The sequence below is a fragment of the Triturus cristatus genome, chromosome 7 (genome assembly GCF_964204655.1).
Source record: "Triturus cristatus chromosome 7, aTriCri1.1, whole genome shotgun sequence".
Classification (NCBI taxonomy): domain Eukaryota; kingdom Metazoa; phylum Chordata; class Amphibia; order Caudata; family Salamandridae; genus Triturus; species Triturus cristatus.
Window position 1 is genome coordinate 1,747,890,377 of NC_140590.1, and position 26,859 is coordinate 1,747,917,235.

General features: G+C 42.5%; 1 long non-coding RNA gene across 1 annotated transcript; it reads left to right on the plus strand.

The window, feature by feature from the left end:
• The first annotated feature begins 446 nt into the window (after window positions 1-446).
• LOC146812989 (uncharacterized) lies at window positions 447-24,876 on the plus strand. The gene is made up of 3 exons (XR_014966939.1): window positions 447-547; window positions 19,530-19,630; window positions 24,779-24,876. It is a non-coding gene; the product is annotated as an uncharacterized LOC146812989 (long non-coding RNA).
• The last annotated feature ends 1,983 nt before the right edge of the window (window positions 24,877-26,859 follow it).

A 26,859-nucleotide genomic window follows, 5' to 3' on the forward strand; every position in this document is an offset into this window, starting at 1 on the left:
AAAAGAAATAAACACACTTGAGCACAGATGTTCTATTATTACTACATCAACCAAAGACTATGAGATCTGGCGCCTGTTGTACACTTACTAAAAAGAAATTATGCTTTGTTTCATAAAAACGCCTTATTTCACCTAAGAATGTTCTTCTGTTCTTTATATAGGTCCATTGGATTGATCTTTGCCAAGAAGACGAATTGTCTAAATAAAGATAAGTATTGTTTGTATCGTAGCGTGCCTTGCTTGACTTTCAAAATCCTCAATAATGACCTTTGTTCATTTGTCCAAAGTCACTTTCTCCTTTGTTTCCAAAATAATAAATAAAAGACTTATTGTAATCTTCTGCACGTCCTTTTCGTGACCGCTAACTTACTTTCCTTTTTTCAGGTCGAGGCGCCTTTAAAAAACGGGACCGGAACGACGAGAACAGGTTTCCTTTGCTGAGAAGGGGAAGATTAATCAGGTTGGACCGGAAAGGCTGCTCAGCGCGTAGGAGATGCCAGGATGACGCAAGAGGGAACTCCGACCGACGAAGGGCTGCAGACTCCAGGTGAGTGAAGCAATAACGAGCGTAAGCATGTGCTTTAGTTCGCTTGGGGTTTAAATAGATTCTCAGGCGGGTGGGGTTGCTTAGATGCGAAAGGAATAACGCGTGCAGCACATGGACCAACTGTCTGAAACGTCAACGTGACTCTTCCATACTGCATACAGAGTGTGCTCCAAAACGTGCTTGCTGAGAACAAGAGGTCTGAACCTTCAACGTGACTTGTGCATGCTGCATACTAGCAAAAACCTTAATCTTGCAAATAAGCATTTGTAAAGTACAAATAATAATACACGAATACAAAAGAAAACATAAACACCTTTTCTTCTTTTTACAATCAATGGTGTGATTTTTTAAAACAATAATTTTAGCAAATATTTCTGGAATACACATGAAAGGCACTTGCGTATTGGATCTGCACAATCGGTATTTATTCATTAAGACTCTGCATGAGGTTGAGCGTGATTTCTACGACAAACCCTAACAGTACTTCAGCTCCGTCCGTTCTCCCTGCGTGCTGGAGGGGATGGTAAGGGAGGAAGAAAGAGGGACGGAGTGAAAGGTGAGAAAGGGCACGAGACAGAGAGGGGGAGGTCGATTTCCTTTTCAAACATTACTAACAGGACCATTTTCTTGGAAGAGTGTACACAGATACTTTCATTGTATACATTGATGTCCTGTCTTTTTTCTGAATTTTGACCAACATTCTCACAAACATCTCTGCAGCATGGCCACTAACCTCCTGCGTTGGCTTACTGGAATCAGCACCATGATGTGCCGGCTACACTCAGATCTTATCAGCAGGCGCATTAACCCATGAGTGTTCAGTGCAAAAGCTTCCATACAGAGGTACTTCAGTTTCTGATGGGAGGCCGTGGAACCTTTCTTGATCCATGCTTGGTCCACTTAGAGTGTGACTCAGTGCTGTGGATGAGTCGCACAGTCAGTCCTCGGCTAGTGTTTTTGTTGCAAGAGACAGTACCTGTGCCTTCCATTAGGGTGCAACAATGAGACGGGAAGCATCTCTACCCTTTTCTGCAAGGAGAGAACTAATTTAGTAGGAGGGAAGTTATAGTACATCTCAGCAAACCTACAGAGGATGCTTTCAGCCGGAGAGTAGAGCAGACCTACAATACTCACTGAAAGAGTAACTACACTTCTCAGCAAATCTGCAATATTGTCAGTGGGACAGTAACTGGACCCCTCAGCAGACCTACAATACACTCAGGGGGAGAGTACCTGCACTTCACAGCAAACCTGCAATTCTCTCAGTGGGTGGGTAACTGCACTTCTAAACAGACCTGCAATGTTTTCAGTGGGAGGGTACTGGCACTTCTCAGCAGCCCTACCATGCTTTCTGTTGGAGTGTAACTGCACTTCTCAGCAGACCTGCAATGCTTTCAGCACAAAAGCACTTCTTAGCAGACCTTCGGTGCTTTCAGCGGGAGGACGCCTTCATTTTTCGGAAGAGACACTCATTTCACCAGGGAGCACTGCTTGGCAAAGGCAGTAGGTCTGGATTTAATGTGCTATCGCAAATACAGGCATGCACCACTGTGCCCCAGGGATGTAACACAGGCCCCCGCATCCCCTGTGGTGCAGGGAAGGGCCCTGAGCTGAAAGGGGCCCCCTCAGCAAAGTACTAAGGCCTTAGAGCTTCGGGTTAAATCCGGAGCGGGGCCCCTCTGTGTATCTTGCAGGGGGGCCACCTCCGCTTTTGTTACACCACTGCTGTGCCCAGATGACTCCTGTTGTGTCTCTGAGTAAACTGTCTCTTCCTGTGCCTCCCATCTGTGCCTTTTTAAAAACAAGCATTTGCAATGCAATAGTTCCACATTTGCGAGAGTTTAAGCTATTGGCATTGTAAATGACAATGCCTTTTATTTATGTTTTAAAAACCAACACGTAAAGAAAAGGCATTGCCATTTACAATGCCAATAGCTCAAACTCTCACAACTGCGAGACCTATTGTATTGCAAATGCTTGTTATCCCAAACTGATGAGTTCTCTTGCCGAGAAGCTTTACTGGCAGCGCACATTTACAAATTGTGTCTTTTGAAAAATAGCAACACATAAGCAAACACATATGCTGGGCCTGTGTGTTATCTTTGTTATCTCTCCAGAGCCAGGGAAGGGTTGCAGCAGTTCTCTCCCGCTCCCCCTCTACATCTCTGCCCTTGGTGGGGAGCATGGGGAGGGAGGGTGCCTGCTTTGCCTCGGTCAGTCCTGGGGTGCCAGGGGCAGGCATGGGAAGGTAAGGGGGGGGGTCGTTCGGGCTTCCTTTGCCCAGGATCCTTCCTTTCTCTCTAGGCTGAGGCTGAGCTAGTGGTGGGATGGCAGGGCTGGTTGCTGCTGACTGCAGAGGTCGTATCAATGCAGGGAAGGGAGGACAAGAAGGACAAGACCAAGAGAGCTGAGCCAGCGCATGCGCTGCTCTGCGAGAAATTTAGTGAGTGGCTTTTGAAAGTGCTACCACAGGCTTTTCCTGACCTCAAGCTTGCATGCACGTTCGCGTGCACGCACGCAGCCACCATGTGGGTTTCTGTCAAGGCTCATTAAGCCTTGCGCGCCTCAATGAGCTTTGACTTTCGTGCTTGTTTTAATATTGCTTTCTGACAGTGGCAGGCTTCAATCGTCACCCCCACCCCGTCTTCTTTTTATTTGTTTCTCTACTGCAGTTGCACAGAAGAGCCATGCAATTTAGTTCTGAAGATTGCAATGCTTGAACTTACAATGCTGCTAAGGTTGCCTTATTTTAAAACAAGAGTTATCACCTTGGAAATCAATATATATTGTTAAGTCATTACAAACTTGCCAGTTCCTCATTTAATAATAATGTAACTTTTTGTATATATTGCAGTACCATAACGGGCTCTCTGTTTAAAGCCTGCAGTGTTTAGGCTAGCGGAAGAAATATTTCAAAAATGAAACAGACGCTCAAATCATAGCTTTGAGTGTACTTGCAAGCATTTGCAGTGCATTTTTCACCATTATTGCTCTTCTAAACATACAAAGTTAGCTGTAAATGTGGTAATGTCCACTAATATTTCTATTTTAAAGAGTTTCTTTCGAAGCAAATCTTTAAAAAATGTACAAATGACACATTTCATAACCTGGAGAGGCGGCAGCCAGCCGTTCTAGGTAAGTTCTATTTTTGTTCTTCATTCCCTCCCGTCCACCCCCTCCTGCTCCGTCTGCTGCCCCACCATCCTCCATCCGGTAGCAGCCCCTACTGCTTGGGTGGCTGGGCAGCCCCACATGTGCATGAATGTAACCTTGCGTCATCGCAGTTTACACAAGCCGGGGATTCTGCCATCCCCATGCAATGTAATCTGTTTCGGTTATAATCAATTTGGTGCAGTATCTTGAGCTGAACAATCTCAACCTTGACTTTAAAGCCTCTTCACACGGATGCATCAGGACTGCCTCCTAGTTTACATCCTCAAATCTCCCATGTCTCTTGACCACCGGCCTCTCAACCGACCCAAATTGTCCGGCATGTTATTAAGCATTGTGTCAGTAACTGAGATCGCCTTTGACTCCAGCTCTCCCGTTAACGACCTACCATCCAGAGGAGGCATATTCAGGGGATCTCTAAGTCTCCCATTCCCTATATGTGCCAAGTGGGCCTCAGATGTGCGTATTTCACATTGTGGTTCGGGTTCATTTGATACACCGTCTGTGGGGAGGTAAAGGGCGTCAATTTACCATCCTCAAGGTTTCCTATGTGGGCAATCCCCAGCAAGTCCCATGTTCCGAATTACCTTAAGTTTCCTGAGTTCCTTCATTCAGGAGCAGCACTCGTGTCACTGTACTTACCCACCCTATGCATCCAGCTGCTTTCTTCCAGTCATCTGTGTTGCTAGCAACAGCCGTCGGCCTCACGCCAATGGAACTCCCACGCACGCACAGTTTGTTTACAGATAATTACTGTGCAAGTTCCGGGTTCTGCAGGACGCACGCCTTGAAAGTTTCCAGAGGCGTCTGAAGCAGACCTGCTGGCTGAAACCCTCTTGGTTACTTAGCGAGTCTGTTTCATTTTTGCAATATTTCGTCTTTCAGCCTGTTAATTCGTAAATGCATGAAGACAAGGGAGGAGGTAAGATTCTTCTTGCTTCTAATACTATGGCCGGCTCTACCCATCCCCCTCCTGCAATGTCCAGCCCATCGCTTACAAGAGAAACAGAAAGAATCTTACCTTCCCCCCTCCCTGTCTTCCTGCATTTACAAATTAACAGGCTGGCGGAAGAAATGTTTAAAAAATGAAACAGACTCGCTGAGTAACCAAGTGGGTCTCAGCCAGCAGGTCTGCTTCAGACGCCTCTGGAAAGGATTAACAGGACGGGGCTGCTCTCAGCTGCATGATATCTCACAGAATTGTTCTGTCCCGATTTATTTGTTTGTATTTATTTCACAAGAAGCACTTCTACTGAGTTCTCACCATTGCACACACGCGGATGGAGACAAATATGTTGATGTTCGCTCCAATAAATTGTCTGTTTTCAGAGGCGGCCCAAGATTTGATTGGAGCCCAGTTTGGGGCGCAGGGGTCACCATGCAATCTGAAGGCACCACCAGCAGAATATCTGCTCTATGCTTCATTTTGCACTGTGTTCTGAGAAATAAAAGTGAATTTCGCTACATTTAGAAGCCCCGTAGGCGAAATACACAGACTGCAAACGAAAACAAAGTCACACATGCAACTAATGTACATATTTCTTGTTACCCCAAATTTTTTATGAAGATGACGCGCATTGATGTTTGTAAACAGTATTAAGCATGCAAGGAAATTTTCTTGCCGGTAATCACCTGCTGTCTTTCATTAGCACTGAGAGAGATTTGTTTATAATCAGAAAATCACTGTTAGTATTGGTTTTCTGAAACGCATGATGTTACTTATTGTCTGTATCAGTTGCCAGTTACATGTTTTAATCTCTTTCCATTTACACCTCTCTCTACACCTCTCTCTCTACACCTCTCTCTACACATCTCTCTCTACACCTCTCTCTCTACCCCTCTCTCTCTACCCCTCTCTCTCTACACCCCTCTCTACACCCCTCTCACTCTACACTCCTCTCTCTACACCCCTCTCTCTACCCCTCTCTACCTACCCCTCTCTCTCTCTACCCCTCTCTCTCTACCCCTCTCTCTCTACCCCTCTCTCTCTACCCCTCTCTCTCTACACCCCTCTCTACACCCCTCTCTCTCTACACTCCTCTCTCTACACCCCTCTCTCTACCCCTCTCTATCCCTCTCTACCCCTCTCTCTCTACTCCTCTCTCTACACACCTCTCTCTACCCACCTCTCTGTCTCTCTACACCTCTCTCTACACACCTCTCTCTCTCTCTCTCTCTCTCCCTACACACCTCTCTCTCTCTACCTCTAAGTGGCAGCCGGAGCCTGATAGCGCTGCTTGTCCTTTTAAAAATAAAAATAAGCATTGGCATAGCCAATAGGTCTTGCATTTGTGGCCTTATTAGTGTTTAACCATGCAACAGTTAATGTTGTTGCACCAAAGATATTGTGCTGCATAACTAAATACTTATAAGGTCCCAAAAGCGAGACCTATTGGCTATGCCAATGCTTGTTGTGTATGTTTTTGTGCCTGATTGTCATTTTTCACAGGAAAAATTTGTCTAAATAAACTGTGAGTTGCATTTTTGGAGTTGTTTTTAAATGCAGGCTAATGTGATCATGCTGATACAAACATCATGCCAGCAGTCACCAAGCAGCAGAGCACCTCCATCACAGCACTTCCGATCAGATCAGAGTACAGCAGCCGGTCTTTTTCCGCTATGACCAACTGAACCAGGAAATTAAAGGGCAGAATTAAAAGCAAAATAATTAATTGCTCTCCATTTCCAAGCCGAGCCTGGGAGCTGCCATTGTGATGAATACAAAAGAATATCAGCCACTTAGGAGGAACAGGGAGGGACAAATGCTGCAATAAAATGTAAGCAGCTATGGGCCTGAGCGTTCACAGTGTAACACAAGGTGGAAAAAATGATAAATGCCCCCCCCCATGAACAGATAAACACAACAAAGCGTTATGATATTGTACTTAGTCCCTGCTCCTGGGAGAAAAAAGGAGGGACAAGGAGGCAGGACTGGCCACTAGCAAGCTAGGCGTTTTAAAGGACATTGAAACAAACATAGGAGAAGCTGGGGATGGCTTTAGGCCCACAGAAATGTATACTAAATTATAGAAGATGTCGTACACTTACGCTCTACCAAAAAATTATCACCTCGTCTGGCCACAAAATTTGCTTTTCTTAAGACCTTTCCAATGCCACTAATGCCAGAAGAAAATAATGTCTTGCCCATCGGCCTCAAATAAGACAATTGAACATTCGCCATGGCATTCTAGATCCGTGCCTTTGTGAATTTACCTACAAAGGCACGGTCCTTTGATGATCCTTTTAAACTAAAATTCTGTATTCAGAGTATCTCATCTCATTCTATGAGTACTACTCTTCAGTGTTCCTAATAGTTCTGTTTATTTGCGTGTTTCTCTTATGCTTCCTCTTTTTCTATGATTAATCTGTATGTCTGTCTTTTATATATTATATTCTTTATCTCTCTGCTGTTCTTCTTGATGCTGTCACGTTTCATGCTCACTTTTCATGCTCTGCATCTCAGATCTCGTTATCTGTCCTTGATCTGTTCCTTTATCTTATTGATTTTTCTTATCCCCTCCTCCTCCTACTCTCTTATTCTTTTTCTTGTTTTCCTGTGAGTGCTTTTTTAGGTCGAGCCTAACGGCGGCGCGCATGCGTTGCTCGCTCTGTGAGGCACGCTGTAGTAGAGTATGCTGTGGAAGCCACGGCTGGTGTCATTGTCCTTCGTAAATACTGGCTTCCTTTTTTTTTTTTAACAATTTTTTATTTTGTGCATGATAACGCTGTTATATTTTACATCTTAAATTTGTAGTTTGCATACAAAAAAAAATGATATACTTAAGTAGCCGAATACATTATACTGTATGCCATTAGAAGCAAAACTCCATTGAAAGTAAGAAAAAAAAAAGATACAGTCTTGTGTCCTACAAGTTTTCGTATATCGTTCTTTCATGCACATTTTTATAACTTTTTACCCTCCACCCTTCCCTCCCTCCACCCCCCAAGGGTTGGCCGTCCATTCACCTTTCAAGCCATCTGGTCAGCGGTTCCCATATCTTTAAACCTTTTGCTCGAGATTGGATCCCTCTTTTTTCATATATAGCTTTTTCAAAGTTGTAGTTCGACACTAGTCGAGTTAGCAATTGATGAAATCCAGGGGGAGTTGGATCTAGCCAGGCTGAGGTTAGAGTGAGTCTATATACGGCCATGCCTATGAAAATCAGTTGTTCTCCTAGTTTACCTTGAACCTCCCGATCTACCCCTAGACAGATCAAGGCAGAAGAAAGACTTACATCCCTACCTAATATTTCTTTGAAGAATTTAGTTATGTCGAATTTTAAAACATTAAGTGTGACGCAGGAAGCTAGCATATGATCCAGATCCGCCTGAGACGTAGAACAGCGTGGACATAAAGTTCCCTTTCCATTTCCCCATTTAGCAATCTTTTTCGGCGTATAGTAAAGTGAGAAGCAAGTTTTATAGTACTGCGCCTGAAGCCGTGCTGGTATAAGTATTTTCTGTGCTAATTCAGTTGAATGTAAAAATAGATCTTCTGTGATGCCAATTTCCTCTTTCCATTTAGAAGCCCCCTGTCCCAAGTCATCAATCATTAGGGAATTGAGGGAATTGTATATAATTCCTATAGATGAATGGTTCTTTCTCAGCTTGTCTATGATAGGATTATTGACGAAACCTGATGGGCCACCACATTTCCTACCTAAGAAGTCGCGGAGTTGCAGATATTTGAAAAAATCCCTCCAGTCTAGTGCATATTGTACTTTGAGTGTCTCAAAAGAAACTAAACCAGTGAGGGAATAAAAATCACCAAGTTTGGACAAGCCATTGTCTAACCATTTCTTGATTACTGAATCTTTAAAAATTTTGGGTAAATTGGGGTTTTTATCGATCGGAGTGTAATAATTCAAGCGTCCAAGTCCTATCAGTTTCCTAACTGCTTTCATGATTTTATATCCAGCGGCCAGTGTCTTAAACCGTACTTTTTTGTAATGAGAATCATTTAAAAATCTCAAAGCCCAGCCCCAGGCATCTTTGCCCATTATAAGTTCAATAGGTGTGGGAATACTTTCTGGAAGGTCATCGATTGGTTTATCGGATAAAAGGGTGTAATTATACAAGAGAGTAGTTACCCAATAATACAGTCTAATATTTGGCAGAGCCAAACCTCCCCTGTCCTTTGGTAAGGAGAGGAACTTATATGCTCTCCTAGATTTTGCGTAGGACCAGATAAACCCAGAATACAGATCCTCAATCTTTTTTAAGCAATTGTTGCTGAATTCTAGCGGGATAGCCCTCATAAGGTAGAGAAATTTGGGAAAAAAGAGCATTTTAATAATATTGCATCTCCCGATTATAGAAAGATGTAAGTTATTTAATCGCCTTAACTCAGGTTTAATTTTATCTATCAGGGGGTCGATATTAGACTCGACTAATTTTTCAACATTAGTCATAATATCAATTCCCAGATATGTGGCTCTCTCCACCTGTCTAATATCATCCCCCATACTAATATTTTTACAAACGATCTGGGTTTTAGCTCTATTGAGGGAGTAGCCTGACAGACGTCCAAATTTCTTCGCTTCTAGCTCAACTTCCGCCATTAACATTACGGGATTTGGCGTTACAAGCGCAATATCGTCTGCGTAAGCCAATACTTTTGTTTCCCAACCTTGGGTAATGATTGGGATAATCCTTTGATTACCTTCCAATACTCGTAAGAAGGGGTCAATGTATACCGCAAATAAAAGAGGTGAACTAGGACATCCTTGACGTGTGCCTCGAGTTATTTTAAATGTCTCAGTAAATGTTCCATTTATAAATAGCTTTGCGGTAGGTTGGAAATATAGCATCTTAAATGCCTGAATGAGTCGGGGACCTAGCCCTACCCTTGACAGAGACTCCCAAAGAAAAGGCCAGGAGACTCTGTCAAAGGCCTTCTCGGCGTCAAGTAGAATAAGTGCTATGGGGTCCCTAGATATATGCGCTGCATCTAAAAGTGAGATGGTTCTCCTGATATGATCTGTGGTGCTGCGTCCTGGAATAAATCCGTGTTGCCTTGGTGATATAACCTTATGAATTACCCCAGATAATCGTACCGCTAGCATTTTGGAATAGATTTTTTTATCCGAGTTTATTAATGTAATCGGGCGATAGGATGCGGGATCCTGAGCTGGTTTGTGTTTTTTCAAAAAAACAACAATTTTTGCTTGGGACCATGATGCAGGTGGGTTCCCTCCCTTAAAAACATGCATAAATAAGGGTAACATTGCCTCTTTTAACTCTACAGCGAATTTTTTATAATATTCTGCTGGAATATTATCTAATCCAGTAGCTTTACCATTGGGGAGACTATCAATGTATAGCAGAGCCTCGACCCATTGGGGGGGCTCCTCTAGTTGAATCTGGTCATCTTGTGGTAACTGTTCAAATAAGATCCGATTAAGATAGTTCATAATATCTGTTGTGGAGGTTTTGGTAGTTTCCTGATACAAATCCTGATAATACGACAAGAACACTTTCCGAATGCCTGTAGGATCTGAGATTATGGCCTGGGTGGCATCAAACACTGAATGAATAATATTTCTTGTGGTTTTTAATCTGGCCCTGACTGCAAGGTGATGTCCGACCTGTTCGCTACACTCATATGCCTCCTTTCTCCAAATTTCGAGTCTTTCTACAGCTTTTTTGGCTATTACTTCCATAACTGCCGATTTGGCTGTCATTAATTTGGCCAAGACATCAGTAGGTTCGATGCCATCTCTATGTGCCGTAATTAAATTTTCTTCTGCGGCTGCCAGTTGAGTTTGTAGAGTTTCTAGTATTTGGCGTTTTTTCCTATTTAAGGCAAGTGAGAAACTCAGTGTCTCTCCCCTTATTGCAGCTTTCAATGCATCCCAGACCACTTCAATCTTAGTACTGCCGAGATTTTCCCTAATAAATTGGGGGAGCCATTGCCTCATATGTTTACAGTAATCCTCATTTAGCAATAGAGACCTTTCAAAAGTCCAACTAGCCATATCCCGATTAACTATAGTTTCACCTCTAATCTCTAGAACTAAGGGGTTATGATCCGAGATGATGCGTGGGGTCTTTTCTACAGTGCATTTGTGAAGAATGGAATGTGATGTGAAGAAATAATCCAATCTCACCAATTTATTATGAGGGAAGGAATAGAAAGTGTGACCTGGATCCGTAGGATGTTGTGAGTGCCAAATATCCGTTAGTGCCTGTTCTTGGCATAAAGCCCTCAAGGCCTTAAAGACCTTGGGTTTTCTACCATTGTAGCTCCAATTTTTATCTGCGAATATATCTTGATTTGCCGGAAGATTTATATTAAAGTCTCCGCAGATAATGCTTGGTAGAGGCCACTCGGCCAACTCATTATTCAAATAGTCAAAAATTTGAGGGTCATCATTTACATTACCGTAGATCACACAAATGGTGATGGATTCGCCATTTTCCCTGCGACATTCTGTGATAACCCACCTTCCGTTTTGATCAGTAGACGTGCGTGTAAATTGAAGTGATCCTTTAGCACTAAGAATTGCCACCCCCGTGTCTTGGTATTTTGTGTTGTGGCCCCAATTACTGTATAGCCAAGTGTTCCTAATAAGTGTATCTGTGTCCTATCAATGTGTGTTTCCTGGAGGCATACAATATCTGCTTTAAGAAATCTAAGCGCAATTGTAGTGTGACGACGTTTCTTTGAATCGTTTAGGCCACAGATATTAATGGTTGCTATACGTAATTTACTCATTCAAACCTCTAGATTGCTCGACTTCACTTGATCCCCTGACTAAAACAAAAAGCAAAGAATAATAAAAATTTAAAAAAACACGTTGGAGAAAAAAAAAAGGCGGAAAATACAATACAATACGACCACAGAACAAAGCTCTTGGTACCAACCCCCTCCCTTGCCCTTCCCCCCCATTTACAACCCCTTGGAGACCCTCCCCCCACCCTCTGCCTGCCAATGGAACTACCTGGCTCGGCAGAGCCAGGATGAGGGCGTCTGAGCAATTAGGACCCATGGACCCCACCGATCGGATCCCCTTCCCCAAGCTGACCACCCCATTTGTGCTGGCTTCCTCTTTTTTTTTTTTTTTAAATGCCTTGCTAATTCCGTCACCTTGGATTGACCCCTTTCCCATCAAATTATCCTAAGGGATTTTAAAGACATTCTAGTAAAGTTTCCTGAAGGTCTCAGTCCTTCCCAGCTCCATATTAATGTCTGTTTGTGTCTCTGGTAGATTCAGTAATCTCCTGGAGGTAGGATTGGGCCTGGATTTCAGAAGTGAAGCTGCGTGTAACACCCTTGAAGATAATTTTAAGGCGTGCCGGATTTTGTAAATATACTGTTGCTCCTGCTTGTTGAAAAGGGGTGAAGAGTTGTCTTAGCCTCCACCTACGTTCCACTGTAGCATGGGAAAAATCGGGTCTGGTAAAAAACGTGACTCCATTGAATTCCCTCTTACTTGTTGGCCTTGCTAGATCAAAAAGTATCTGGCGTAGTAGAAAGTTTCCAAAAAAGACTAGCATGGTGCGAGGGTATTGAGTTGGAGCTTGTGGGCGTTTGGGTATTGATAGTGGGAAGCGATGTACTCTCTGAATCTCTTTCTCCAGGTCCCAGTGCTGAATCTCGGGAAATGTGGCTTTCAATAACGAGATCATATAGGACCTAGGATCATTCCCTTCGACTCCTTCCGTAATCCCGAGAAAGCGTAGGTTATTGCGCCGCATTCTGTTTTCTTGTTCCTCGAGCTTCATCATTAAATCTTTGACTATTCCTTCATGTTCTTCCCCCTGAGTTTTCAGAGAGGAAACGTCTTTCTCAAGATTTTCTGTGCGTGCTTCGACGGACGTCATTCTGTCAGCGATCTCGGCACAAGTACGACCCACTTTCCTAATTGCGCCTTGTATTTTTTGTGTGGCTTGCCTATTTCTTCTATTGTCTGTTTTAACTTCTTCTTGGACGCTCTTGATGGAATGTAGAATTTCTGCCAAGGTGGGATCACCCTTGCCTCTGACATTATTGGCCCCAGTTACCCCTTTTAGTGAAGAATTTACGCCCGAGCATACGGTGCCTTCCGAGGGAGTCGTTAATTGAGACGATGAGTAGTCCCACCTGAGTTCAGGATTGCTTCCGTGATCTGAATTTCCCCCACTCCTGCGTCTACTTAGTCTTTTCTTTTTGTCCCATGATTTCTCCTTTTGCGCGGCAGTTTGCCAAACTGCCTCAGAATCCGTACTGTGTCCCCACTCATTTCCTGAGCCATCACTGGATGTAGAGAGGCCGGTCTCATATAGCTCGGATTCATCGGTCACAGACATAGTTTTATCCTTCTTCCCCGATGACTTTGACTGTAGATCTGGCCCATCCTCTGAGTTCCCTTGTAATATGTCATCCGATTTTGGAGGTTCTTTAGCAATAGGTTCTGTTTCGGTTGTTCTTATATCTTGGTCTTGTAAATCTGCTAGAAGCACGTTCTCTATTTGCCCAGATCCACCCTCAAGAGTTTCTAAGACCACTCCCCCAGCTCCTCCGTCTGCCTCTGAATTTTCTAATGGTGTAGAGTTTGTTGTGGTTGGATCGATGTCTAGAGCTAATATTGCTGTTGAGTCTCCCAGAGGGTTCTGCAAACTTTCTTGGGGGTTCTGCGAGCTCTCTGATATCAGTCCCCCATTTAGCTCAGCGCTACTTTCTTTCCCTGCGCTAGAGCAAAAGATATTGGAGATTAGAGGCTGAGAGCCATGCCCATGCCCTTGCTTAACATTGTGGTGCCTCAGTTTTTGACTAGTGTTTTTTTTTAATTGGTTGAGTGCAGGGTCAGTCGTGTCAGGAGATTTCCCTTTTTCTACTAGCTCTTTGTTCTTGGCACCACGAGTTTCTGGGCGCCTCTGCCTCGCTTCTGAAAGGTTTGACTGTGCATCAGAGGAGGAGAAGGGAGATGTAATATTAATATTCTTGCCTTTAACCGATTTAGTTGTTTTGCTTCCCCTCCCTGTCATTTTCTGTTGCTTGGCTGACTTTCCCAGAGTCCGGTGTATCGGCTGTCTCTGCTTCCTGATGAGGACCCGGTTGTAGAGGAGCGCGCCACTCTCGGTGCTTGCGCAGGTCAGGAGCCGAAGGAGAGTCGATAGGATCACGTTGAGGCTGCGCTCCGTTGCGGACCGCCGCAGGGTGATGTAGGACGGAGATGCTGGAGCCGATTGATTCTTCCTTGAAGTCACGGGCGGGCGTCCCTGCACCTCGTGGGCCTGCTGTCACCCAAGCACGCCGATATCACCACGATTCCCAGGATGCCCGACTCCATACGGTGAAGTTTGTTTGACATTTGTGATTTAAATGAGGCTCAGCGCGAGTTTGGCATATTTGTTTTGGTTTGCCATCTGTTTGTTGTCAGCCAGAGGGTCCGATCGGCGGAGCTGCATCAGGCAGCCAGTTACTCTTAAGACCTTTCCAATGCCACTAATGCCAGAAGAAAATAATGTCTTGCCCATCGGCCTCAAATAAGACAATTGAACATTCGCCATGGCATTCTAGATCCGTGCCTTTGTGAATTTACCTACAAAGGCACGGTCCTTTGATGATCCTTTTAAACTAAAATTCTGTATTCAGAGTATCTCATCTCATTCTATGAGTACTACTCTTCAGTGTTCCTAATAGTTCTGTTTATTTGCGTGTTTCTCTTATGCTTCCTCTTTTTCTATGATTAATCTGTATGCCTGTCTTTTATATATTATATTCTTTATCTCTCTGCTGTTCTTCTTGATGCTGTCACGTTTCATGCTCACTTTTCATGCTCTGCATCTCAGATCTCGTTATCTGTCCTTGATCTGTTCCTTTATCTTATTGTATCTTTCTTATCCCCTCCTCCTCCTACTCTCTTATTCTTTTTCTTGTTTTCCTGTGAGTGCTTTTTTAGGTCGAGCCTAACGGCGGCGCACATGCGTTGCTCGCTCTGTGAGGCACGCTGTAGTAGAGTATGCTGTGGAAGCCACGGCTGGTGTCATTGTCCTTCGTAAATACTGGCTTCCGATTGATTATGAGGCTTGTTAGTCCCTCCTTGTTACCGCCTTGTTGTTACTTATGGCGTTACACGGTCTCCTTCATAAGTCGGCAAGCACTTTTTTCTTTAATGACCTTCCCTATTCCAGCCACGACATCTCAGCAGGCCCTCTGGTTTTCACTAATGTATATATTTAAATTCTTGCACGTCGGCTTTAACTATAGCGGCCAGCTTAATTATTTATTTACTTAATGCTTTTGTGATTCCCATGCATTTGTTACTGTTAGGAGGTGAATGGTTGGCAGAGGCCTCAAGTTACTTTCATTGTGAGTTACAGTACATGCCTGTAGTTGTTCAACGGATGCCACTGCCAGAACAGAGCGGGCCATATTTTATTCAAAATTGTCACTCTGCTGCTTTCCTGAAAGAATAAAATGGTGGCACATGACAGCTGATTGTAAGGCATATGAGATTTATGTGGCCCTCTAAATTAAACAAGCATTGGCATAGCCAATAGGTCTAGCTTTTGGGACCTTATAAGTATTTAGTCATGTAGCACAATATCCTTGGTGCAACATCAACTGTTGCATGGCTAAACACTTATAAGGTCCCAAAGGTGAGACCTATTGGCTATGCCAATGCTTGTTTAAGTATGTGGGCAATGAAGGGCATTTATAACTGCACTCCCTTATATCATGTTGGAATGTATTTTAATTGAGAGTTAAAAATATATTTGTAAACTAATCTGGGTGTGAGACATTTTAGTTTGCTTTCAGTGCTTCTGCATGTCAATGTATTTGTAAATAGATTTAGGGCCCAATTACAAGTTTGGTGGTGTGGGAGCGGGCCGCTACGCCACTGCCTGCTCCCACATGCCCAACAGGACTGCCACCCACCAGATTACAAGTATTTGTGTGGTCTGGTGGGAGGTGCACCAGTCCAGTGGTGGTGCAGTACAAAGGCTCATATGTGAGCCTTAGAACTGCACGGCCACGGGACCATCAATGCAGGTTCCTAAACCGCAAGGACTGTGAAGTCCATGACATGCATGAACAAGGGTGCATGCACACAGGCGGGCCCTGCATGCACCCCATGCACCACCACCAGTTTCATGGTGTGAAAACAGCCATTAGACCGCTGGCAGAGAGGATACTCGTAATATGCTTGGCGGTGCCACAGTGGCAGACCAAGCATATTGCACCCTCAAGACTGACGCTCCAATGCCAGGGATTGCGGGTCCCTGGAGTTGTGGCAGTTCTCGGGAGGTCTGACTGCCGTACTCCTAATACGGCAGTCCCCGAATGTCACCGCACATTTACCGGCCCCATAGACAACCATAATAATAAGGTCCTTAGTCTGTATATCCTGCTTGTATGAGTTTCTCGTGTTTTCAGTGGTCATGTATGTCATGCTTCTATAACTATTTAGCTAATATATTACAAGCTGAAGCTCTGCTATTTATCCCAATTTCCTCTTGTATCTACGTCTATTTTTGAAAATCTATCTACACAACCCTATCTATCTATACAACCCTATCTATGTCAGCAACTTGATCTAGCTATATATACAACACTATCCATCTACACACCTCTATCTATGAATACAACCCTCTCTATGTATCTATGTGTATTTTTCGTATTGCAGTTTTTTGCATTCAGTTGTCTGTAACAGCAAAGAATAAGGGTCTTCATAAAATGTGTACATTCGCAGTATTTGAGGGATACAATTTTGCTTGAAAAGTGCACATTTCAAAAGTCAGGTGCTTTGGTATATAAATTTACATTTTATATGCAATTCAAAAATCTAAATAATTTTTTCAAACAAATTTGGAAGGAAAACATACTCCAAGGGCTATATAACAGATTGAACTGCTAATAAAAATGCATACAATTTGATAATTGAATGTGGTTAGTGTAGAAAAGACCTTGACATCTTGTTTTCTTAGCAATGGCCCAAACGACTATTTCAATTTGTTATTTATGTTTTCAAGCTATGTAATTTCATCATGTCATAAATTACTGGTATCAGTGTTATGAAACCACACAAAGCATGCATTTTGTTATTTTTTTCTTTTCAGCCCTAACCAGACACATTGTGGGGAACTATATTGCAGATCTGACTACATAGGCCTCAAGGCAGAGTAGGGAACTTATGCGCTACAGTATGATCTTTCTGTCTGGCCTTCCATCAAGCATGAGCTGGTTGCTGTCTGCAATAAATGATAAATAAAGTGACAGAGATCATCCATTGTTTAGAAATTTTTCGCCTTCTGTCACTTCTCTACTGGCAATGTCTCTTACAAACCACAACTTCCTTCCCACTCAGTATTGTAACTCTCTCTTTTGGTAAATGATTTCTGTGAGGTCTGACCTTATTAGAACTGGATGAGAGGAATTTGCTTATGGTATTTTATGTACTTTTGCTATGTGATTTTACACATATCTGCAAACATAGTGCAAACATAGTGGTAAAGGCCAATTACATTTTTAGTAAAGAAAAAAATGGGAGCCTTGATCCAGTGTCATAATACAAAAAAATGATGAGCCCCCTGCAGAATGTGAAGCAAGGCTCCTTAGTTCTGGGTATCTCACACTTTTTTTATATGTCAGCTGCAGCTCTGTCGTGCCCTGAGGGGGGAATGCAGGTCGTGGCACCCCAAATCAGTAAGGCTTGCCCGACCAGCTACATGACATGAACCTGCACATGATCGGACAGCAGGAAAAAAGGGGGTGAAGTGCCCCTCTCACACCGACATCCTCGGCACCTACAACGCCTGCATGGGGCGAGGAGACTGTGCCAAAGTGCCTGCAGCGAGAAGGGAGAAGTGTCAGTGCAGCAGTCCAGCCAGAGGCATTCTGTGTGACTGCTGAAGCAGCAACTAAAAGCAAGACGAGCGTGGGTGGGCCTGTGAATGGCACCACCACTACAGCCATGCACAACAGCAACAAAGAACTCGGACTGCAGCAGTAAAATGAGGCCTGCCCAGATCAGCTAACAGTGCAAGACATGGCTCAGAGCTCACCGCACATAAGAAATGGAAAGAGGGCAGCGCAAGCAGAAGCTGCACACCAGAAGTGTTGTGGGGGTAACCAGCACTACGGCCAGAGAACTGTTAAAGCACAACCATAAAGAGACTTGTGCACAGTGACCCTGCTGAGTCGTGCAGGGCCCACGATGCCAGCAGCCCCATGGTGAGTGCCAAATCCCGGCTATTACACAACAGACTGTGCTGTGCATAAAGAGATCCCATGCCTGCTCTGACCAGAGTCAGGAGGAAAGTAACCTCTCACACCTCAATTCCCCTTCCACAGCTGGCCTACCGTAACTGCAAGAAATGAGAGAGTGCTGTATTTTAGCCAGTCCTGGATGTGTGATGCCCACCCCGGCAGCCCTCATTTGTGCCGGCAATTTTTGCCACATAGGCTCCTGTGACGCCCGCATGGGCAAAACGACCCGAGCCTTCAGGGAAGCTGCCTTGACATTAAAAACAAGCTTGCGCGCCACGCGCTGGCAGCAGGGGGAGGGGAGAGAGGAGGGGGCCTGCGACTGTTTCCCTTGCGGGAGCAATCAGGGACCATCTGTTAATTACAAACAGATGGTTTCAAAGCTCGCTCCCGCAAGGGAATCGCCAAACGTGCACGCGTTGCCACTGAAAGCAATGCAACGCGTGCACGTTTTGGTGCCAAAAACTGAATCGATTACTAAAGGTCTCCTCCTATGCAGCGCATGCGCGCTGCGTAGGCGAGACCTAAAAACATAGCTTGCTATATTTAGTGTGGGTGAGAGGCGAATGCAGTGGAAGCAGAAGCCGCCACTATCTTTTATCATTATTTTTCTTTTTACAGAAAACACACATTCTTTTGAACAGATCACAGCACCTGTATTTCTTTCAGCCCAAATTAGTATTGTGTACAACAAGTAAATGAAAACAGTCAGACATGTCGACTCAAATTAACGTGCCTTATATATTGACATCTAATACAAACAAATGCTTACAATTATGAGAAACTAGTTCCTTAAAATATGTTTAAGTTCTAGAATGTGTGCAATAAAGCCAACACTGAAAGGCAGGATCTATGTATACATGCTGAAGTCTGTGAAGTTGGAAGTGACGCCAATCATTCTCGTTCACCAAACCATTAACTCGGCCAAACGACTCATGCCCAAAAAAAGCCGTTTCTATCAGGTCAAAATAACTTTTATGATATTCTATAATGCACAGAAGTTTCTTTTACACAGACGTTTCTGTGCAAATACATTTCCCCCTGTGGGTGTGAATGCCCGTGCCAGGGTGAGAAATGCCAGGAATTTTGTAAACCCATACAAACTTACAACTTTGAGGGTACGACTTATTCCAACCATGAAAAATGGTTGAAAATGTAGGTGTGTCATGGGCATAATTAAATGCCCCTCAAGGGTGGGTGGGGGAAAGGAAATATCCTAAAATTTGCTGTGGGTGGCAGAAGGGGTTTCCTCACTGCAAAATGTTAGTATGTTTGCAGAAACTCAGTTTTTTCAGTGATAGCTTATTTTCAACCCAGGTCAATTTTTAGAGATTACTTCCACAACAACAAGCATTTACAATGCAATAGGTCTCGCATTTACGCAAGTTTGAGCTATTGGAATTGTAAATGACAATGCCTTCTATTCATGTTTTGGTTTTTAAAACATAAATAAAAGGCATTGTAATTTACAATGCCAATAGCCTAAACTCACGTAAATGCGAGACCTATTGCATTGCAAATGCTTGTTGTTTTCTATTGTCATTCTGTTTGCATTGCTTACATGTTGTTTTGATGTTAATAAATGGTGTCTTTTTATTTTCTCTCACGTTTTTGCAGCTTGTCACCCATGTTTCTGTCTTCCTACTCCTAATCCCCAATATGTTTAATGTTGATCGTGGACATTTTGTGGTGTGGGACATCCTGTCAAAAGTCAAAAGGTACTTTCTCATTTGTCTAAATTTAATTCACATGTTACTTTTTTACACGAGACTCATTGTAACAATGTTAAATCACTTAAGTTACAATAGCAAAGGGTAGGCCAGATTGTTTATTTTCCAGCTATTAACTGTAAGGATGGTGTTGCCATTGTTTTTCATAAATTGTTACATGCACAAATTGTATCAACTCAATGTGACGCTGATGGACTATGGGTACTGGTTAATGTTGTAATTCATAACAGGCAGATTTCTTTATTCAGCATTTATGGTCCTGTCAAGAGTGATCCTGATTTTTGGAATAGCATTAAAAAAAATTGGCTTCCTTTGGTAATCCCAATGTTATTGTAGCAGGAGATTTCAACCAGTGGTTAGATTATTTTACTGATAGGAAATCTAAATGTAAATGTAATCCTGAATAATCTCATAATGCATTTCAATCCGCCATTGCCAGTCCATTATTTGATGTCTGGAAAACTTGTAATCCTGATAACTGTGATTCTACATCTTTCTCTAATGTGCATCACACCATTTCCAGAATTAATAATTTTTTGCTTACTAAGTCTCTATTTCCCTCCATCCTGAAATTGCCTCCACTTTTATCTCCGATCATGCCCCTGTTTTATCTTCTTTTGATTTATTGCTCACTAATTTTAAAACTGGGCATTGGAAATTTAATAATTTTCTTTTATCGGACAATAATTTTATTACAGAAGCTACTGCTTTTGTTAATGAGTTTTTAAAATGTAACCATGTCCTTGAAACCTTCATTCCTAACAGCTATGATGCTTTTAAAGTCTCTTTTCTAGTCTTTACTATAGCATATTTAGTTAAAGGGAAAAAGGTAGCAAATTCTCCACATACTACGTTATTACAGCAAATTAAAGCACTAGAGCACACTGATTTTACTTCTAAATTGTGTTGTCTTAGGCGAATTGATTAAAACCAAGTCTACCCTCTATAAACTTGCTACCATTGATGGTTGTAATCTCCTTAAAGTTAAATCGAAATATCACAGGGTCTAATTAGAGCGGGCAAAATGTTGGCTAAATATTTATACATTAAATCTGAACGTAAAAGTATTGGGCCCATTCGAAATGAATTTACCAACATAATTGCATCCTCAGATGCTATAATTTCTAGCACTTTCCTAGAATTTTACAAATCATTATACTCAGATGACACCAATCCTTTGGAACACAATATGCATACTTTTATTAATGGTCTTTTCTAACCTCCTTCCACTCCTGATAAATTTAAATCATTAGAAGCTGGCATAACTCTTCAGGAGATTACGAATGCCATTAAATCCCTTAAAATGAAGCTAAAGCTCCTGGCCCAGATGGATTTTCCATTGCACTTCTTCTTTTTCCTCAATTTTTGCTCCTAAATTACTTGCACCTTTTAATTCTTTTATTTTGGATTCAAAGGCTATTGGATCTTTTTTAGAAGCATTGGTTGTTATTATTCCTAAACCTGGCAACGATCAAACCCTTTATAAAAAACATCATATGTGATTAATTAATTATGATTGCAAATCATTTTCCAACATTTTGGCATTCCACCTTGAGAATGTCATTCCACTACTTGTCAAATCTGAGCAATCTGGTTTGATTAAGGGTAGACTTGCTGCAGACAATGCTAGAATGCTATCAAATAATATTGCATTTGGTAATCAATATCATTACCCTCTTGCTACGTTATCTCTTGATGCTGAAAAGTCTTCTGGCTACATTAATTGCCAATCTATGTTCACTACTCTCCATTGGATTGGCCCTACATTTATTTCATTTATAAAATAACTATACTCTGATCCTCGTGCTAGTGTTTTTGTCAATGGATGCTTTTCCCCTTACTCTTATTTACGTAGAAGCACTATACAAGGTTGTCCCACTTCCCCTTTGCTTTTTATTCTTAGTTTAGAACCTTTTCTTAAACGTATTCATTGTACATGCTTATATAAGGTTTTATATTTAAACAAAAAGAGAGAGAGGGAACTTCTTTGTCTCTTTTCATATTCCCCAGGAAAATTCAATAAACAATAGAAGAGTGAAGCTAGAGGGTTGAAGGGCTATAAACAGGAATCACTCATGTTTTTATAAAGGGCCCTCACTCACCAACCTAGTTGGTGACATGCTTCATCATTGGGCCCCCACCAGAGAAGCGAAATGCCTCTCCGGTGTGCTTCAGCACCTGAATACAGCGGAGCGGGATTTTTTGTGCGGTGAGTGCAAGTGATAGTGCAGTAAGTGGAGTTAAAATAGTCTAGATTAAAAATGTGTAGTGGACGTTGCGACTGAGTAAATTGGTCAGCCACATCCCAAATTAAAACGTTAGGTCTACATGTTTCAGCCTCTGTTTACCAGTTGCGAGGCTTTCCTCAGGACCTGGGACCATGGCGGTATGCACTCGCTAAGACGCACCCTAACCTATGGCCACGTGAGGAACCGGATTACTCACGGTTCAAAAAATCACGCCTTGAGGGCTTCTGAATGCGTTAATAAATCTGTACGGAGAAAAGGACATTGAAAAACACAGACACAAGACATGACAATTACACGTAATTCGCCTGGTAACTAGTCCAAAATGCGAGCGATCATATGTAACCGCATGTGCCCTTAACTGTAACAGCATGAGTTGTTACTGTCTAGTAAGAATTGGTGGCCCAGTAGGCAATTAAATTACAACTATAGTGAGTGACTTATTACGCCTAACGCTAATATTAGGTTTTCGTGATCTAGGTGCAATTCTGCCTGATCATAACAGAGTGAGGTATGTGCAATATACTATGAGCGGCGCTCGACTTATTTTCTTGCCAGCTCAGAACTATCTTAGATTTTTGCCTAAATACGTAGTGGAACTGCCAAACAATATTGGAAACGCCTGTGTGGTCCTAGATTCTAAGTTAAAATCAGTGAGAACATCTAAGGGAGACATTAGAGCTTACGTTTCAAAATGAAGAGGTATTACAGCATGGGTCCTGGCAGGGGGCGGTGACTGATAGTCACACCCTAGCGGGTAGAAAACAGAGAAATGAGAGTCATCACGATGTAAAACTAAGGTAAATACCTTGTGTTTTCCAGGTCGTAATGAGTAACTTAAGTCAGCCGCCTGCATTGCCTAGGTCGTGCCTGTATACAGGACCCGAAAGCTGGGAATGGTCCGCGATCTGGAGTATTTAAACAAGTGTACCGCCGCTGTTATAGGGCGGAACCTCAACTGCCGGCATGACATCAGCGTGCGTTAGCGTGCGTCATTAATGTCAGAGGAATGTACCGCTAACCTTGTAGACGGACGTGCCGGTGCTCCGATTGTGAATGCACATGCGCCCATTGTAACACTGTAGAGGCTGTGTAATTGCACCCTGTTGTGGAAGGAAACTGCCACAAATAAAATAGCGTGAACCGTCGGTACTTAAAAAAGGGGAATTCTATTGAAGCCCATTAGTTAAGTTATTAAACGCTAAGAATAAATGCTACCTAGTTATTGGGTAGGTGCAATGAGGGCATTTGTCAACAGAGAGGTCACAGAACGTTGTGATATCGTGATTCGAACAGGTCTCCATTCAAAAATACTAGTACTATCCAATGACAGCTGGATAGTCACTGTCAGTATATATTAAAGTGACAGTCGTGAATGGGTGACTGAGGGGAACTGCTCTAGATTATAAGAAAAGTTACAAATTAGTAATGGATAATCACCATTTCAAGACTGAACCCCATGGGATATTATCATTCATTCCTTGACTAACGCACGCCGACGTCATGCCGGCAGTTGAGTGTCCGCCCTATTACAGCGGCGGTACACTTATTTAAATACTTCCGATGGCAGACCATTCCCAGCTTTCGGGTCCTGTAGACGGGCACGACCTAGAGCAGTAAGTCAGTAAGTTACTCATCATGACCTGGACAACACGAGGTATTTACCTTAGATTTACATCGTGATGACTCTTGTTTCTCTGTTTTCTACTTACTGCACTATCAATTCCACTCACCACACAAAAAATCCTGCTCAGCTGTAATCAGGCGTTGAAGCACACCGGAGAGGCATTCGGCCTCTCTGGTGGGGGCCCAATGATGAAGCATATCACCAACTAGGTTGGTGAGTGAGGGCCCTTTATAAAAACATGAGTGATTCCTGTTTATAGCCCTTCAACCCTCTGGCTTCACTCTTCTATTGTTTATTTTATATAAGGTTTTAAACACAGTTCCCTCAAAACCAAGCTATCGGCTTATGCTGATGTTATATATGTTTAACACTCCTTTTTAAATCCTTTTTTTTACAAGAGATGAAGTTATACTCTAATATCTCTAGCTGTAAACTAAACTTCTCTAAAAGTGGAATTCTACCATTGAATCCCTCATGTTGTCATTATATTTTTGTTGACATTAATTTTACCTGTTTCCCTTCCAAAATTGAATACCTTGGTATTTGGTTTTCCTCTACTATTCCAAACACAATTAGTCATAATTCTAGTACTTTAAAAATTATAAATCAGACATTACTTTCATCATGGTCTCCTCTTCACCTATCCCTGTGGGGTAGATTAGATACCATCAAGATGATGATTGTGCCACATGTCCTTTATATAATGTCCATGCTACCTTTTAAAATACCCACTTTCTACTTTTCTCGGGTCAATTCCATTTGCACCAAGTTTCTCTGGAATAATAAACACTCTTGTCTTGTCCAAACTTAAATGCGCAAAGAATGAAGGTGGTGTCCGTTTTCCTGATTTTAAGTTGTATCATTCTGCTTTTTTAATTTAACAATTTTATACTATAAATAATGACTTTCAAGACTCTCCCATACCATGATGGATTGTATTTGAATGCTCTTTACTGAAGACATTTTCATTTACTGATATAGTTTATATGTCCAATCGCACCTTTATTTCTAAAACCCGATTCAAAAATATTCCCAACATTTGCTACATACAATATTTTATGTGGGTTTTCATTTTTATCACTGTTTTCAAGCCTCTTATATTTGGTATAACATATTTCTTACATTTTGATGCAAATCATTATATTTTAAACATTGAAAGCAAAAAAGTACTATGTTTATTCATCAATTTGTACAACATAATTATGTTATTCCTTTTCCCCCAATTACAAACGTAATATAATTTACTAGGCTTTTTTTTCACAGGAATGCAACCTAATATCTTCTGCTCTTCAATCTTTTTTAATAACTACAAATTTCCCTCACTAACTTTCCAAAGAAGATGCACTTAAAAGATGAAGGTGAGTGTGTTAAAGTAAATTCCAAGAAAGCAGAGAATGATGGAGTTTGCTGTTCTCATTGATGCCTCTGCTGGGTCTTGTTTTGTTAAAATGTTAAACATATCTTAGAGAATGCCATGCAATTCCACCTAGCTGAAACATTTGCGTGTGTGCTAGGCCGCTGTCTGGTTTCAGGCTTATTACAATTTTTTTTGCATTCTGGAGCATCTTTTTTCAGGTTTAGCTTGTACCAGGATGTAAAAAGCAAAAACAAAATACACGCGATTGGATAAATTACTCAGCATCTTGAGATCTATTGTGTGCCTGCCATGTAAGACATCTCAGAAATCTCATTCCCTTTACTGTGTAACATTTCACCTGCGGTCCGAGTCAATTGGAATAGTCGATGCCATGGGTGCCTGTGGGGTGGACAACCATGACTCCTTTAAAGATCGGTGGTTCGGTGATACCATGTATTACTTCCCCTAAAAATGATGTTGATGTACATATTGTAAATAGGAAGCAAGTATAATGTAAAATGTTTTTAATGATGTGTTCATGAATTTGTAATAAATATGGTTTGAGAATTGCTATATTCTCTAATGCAGGAATGTCGTCAGCTTGTCTCTATCGCGCTACTGTGCTAGAGGGACTTCCAACCTTGCGGGGGGAAATTCCTTGGTGGCTGATTGGGATAGGTCTCGGCACGGTCCGGGGGAGCCCTAGCTAATTGATATAAACTGTGCCGGGCCCCGCGGTGGTGCCTCATAGCCCCAGAGGTGTGTCTGCACCGAGAGCAGTCAGATGGCAGTGCTGCATCTCTGCATCACCCCCATGGACCTGGAGAGCAGACCAGATTGAAAACCTCCTCCCATCTCTTTTTTTACAACTCCCTGTTTTTACTCTCTCTTGCTTGTATTTCCTTGTATCTTTTTCACTCCACCATCCCTGCTCACCCACTCACCTCTAAGCACTGTGGTTAGTTTTCAGCCTGTCAATATTTTGATGGCTACGTACTTCCTTTGCACACTTTCAAATAGAATCATAATTACAAGTAGCAAACATGTCTATTGCTCTGTATGAAACGGTGGAGAGGCCAAGGGGCCCACTGACAGGCATATGAGAAGCTAGCACTACTTTCAGCCTCCGATCTAGAGGTCGCAAATGTTACCCTTCAAAAACAAACACACAGGCGCCTAGAGGCGACAAAGTTCAAAGTAGGCACAATTAAGGAATAATACACTGTGTAAAAAAAAGTTATAAAAAACATCCTTGAAACAAGGAAAAGCAAGGTTAAGAAAAAATCTGAAATGTAAATAGGAACTACCTCCCTGCCAACCCATGTTTTTACAGTTATTATTCAGAAATCGACCAAAGCTTTTTCCTGTAAAGTTAGCGACATGAATATTGGGCCAGAGAGACACCCGTTTCAAGGTCTATTTTTAGGTCTCGCCTAGCGATGCAGCGCCATGCGCTGCACGTGTAACGAGATCTATTGTTGCCGACTTGCTTAGCGATGAGGGACAGGATAGGTGCACGCGCTTCAAGGACATCAGCTGTGAACGCGTATTTCTACTGCCTCCCAAAAATCCATAAAGGCATAAACCCCCCCCCCTGGACGACCCATTGTCTCCGGCATCAACTCCTTACTTGAACCATTGAGTAAGTTCTGCAATTTTTTTTCTCCGACCGCTGGTAATCAAGACCCCCACCTACTTGAGAGATACCATGGAGGTTCTCAATTTGATACAGCAATTTGACTCTCCTGAGACGATTAATCTTCTTGTCACCTTGGATGTCGAGGCATTGTATACGAACATACCTCAGGATGCCACCCTCACTGTCCTTGAACGTGCCCTACACAGTGTGGATCCCTGGCCCTATGTCACTCCTATACCTTTCATTTGTGACTGTGCCCACCTGGCACTCAAAGAAAATTTCTTCGCGTTCAATAACAAACTATACCACCAAACCCAAGGCACGTGCATGGGCAGCACCTTTGCGCCG